Here is a 1145-nt window from a genome sequence, read left to right as displayed (position 1 = left end):
TGTGATTTAATTAAAAATTGGGATGAACTGGAATTGAAAGAAGGAATGTCACACAGGCTTGGAAATTATAATTGTAAAACCAGTAATGAACTGTAAAAAGCATCCCCCCTACCCCCCCAAAAAATCCCAGATAAAAGAGACTGTCGAAGTAGCAGCAAGCCTCTGGGAGAAGGCCTCATAAAGTCCTAAGTATGTCCTCAGCCAGTGCCAACTCTGGGCAGCTTCGTACATCAACTCCCAGGGATCTTGCTCAGTTCAGTTCAGTTCAGGGAGAGAATCCAGCTCAGAGAGACAATAAGGCATAGAAAATTACACTCCAATAACATGAATTATTCCTCCTTTATTCTTCCTTTATTCCTGTCCAATGGCTTCCTTAGGATGATCCTAGACACCTTTAGGAGGGACCTGCTCTTTAGGAGGGACCTGCACCCACCTTTAGGAGGGAAAGGAAGTAACATCATAAGATCTCATCCTCTGTTCCTCAGCAGTAAACTAGCTATGGCCTCTTTTGAGGGTTAAATGAGACAATGGATGTAAAGCACTTATCACAGTGCCTGGCCTATGGTTGGAACTCAGAAAATGGCAGTTATTTCTGACCATGCCATGAAGTAGAAGTAATCATTATTACCACTTAGGAGATGAGGAAACTAAGGCTCAGAGAAGTGAAGTGAGCTGCCCAAAGTTACACAACAAGAAAGGGAAGGAGCCTGGTTTTGAAGCCTGGTGGCTCTGGTGCTCCCTTCAGCAGCACATACACTAAACTTGGAATGACACAGGGAAGATTAGCATGGCCCCTGTGCAAGGATATGGCACGCAAATTCGTGAAGTCTAGTGGCTCTGACTTCAAAGTCTCTGTTCTTCCCACTCCCTCAAGGCACTTTACAAATAAATCTGCTAATGTGTATTCATCACACCTTAAGATGCTCAAATCACACCCTAAGGTGAAGGGTTTTGTTTATAACAGAAGATATAGATACAGTACTTCCTATTTTCAGAGCAGTAGTAGCCTATGTTGCAAACTATAGAAAGAGAACATGAGCAAGCATTACCAGGGTCTGCACCTTATCAGTCTCACTGCAGTCTCACTGCACCTTATCAGTCTCACTGCAGTCTCACTGCACCTTATATATTTCTCTCAGTGAAAT

At 43.2% G+C, this 1145-nt stretch overlaps 1 non-coding gene across 1 annotated transcript; it reads left to right on the top strand.

The window, feature by feature from the left end:
- The first annotated feature begins 732 nt into the window (after window positions 1-732).
- LOC122232215 lies at window positions 733-841 on the top strand. The gene has a single exon (XR_006209560.1). It is a non-coding gene; the product is annotated as a U6 spliceosomal RNA (small nuclear RNA).
- Window positions 842-1145: the final 304 nt, after the last annotated feature.

The sequence above is a fragment of the Panthera tigris genome, chromosome D2 (assembly GCF_018350195.1).
Source record: "Panthera tigris isolate Pti1 chromosome D2, P.tigris_Pti1_mat1.1, whole genome shotgun sequence".
Lineage (NCBI taxonomy): Eukaryota > Metazoa > Chordata > Mammalia > Carnivora > Felidae > Panthera > Panthera tigris.
This window is presented reverse-complemented; position numbering and strand designations above follow the sequence as displayed.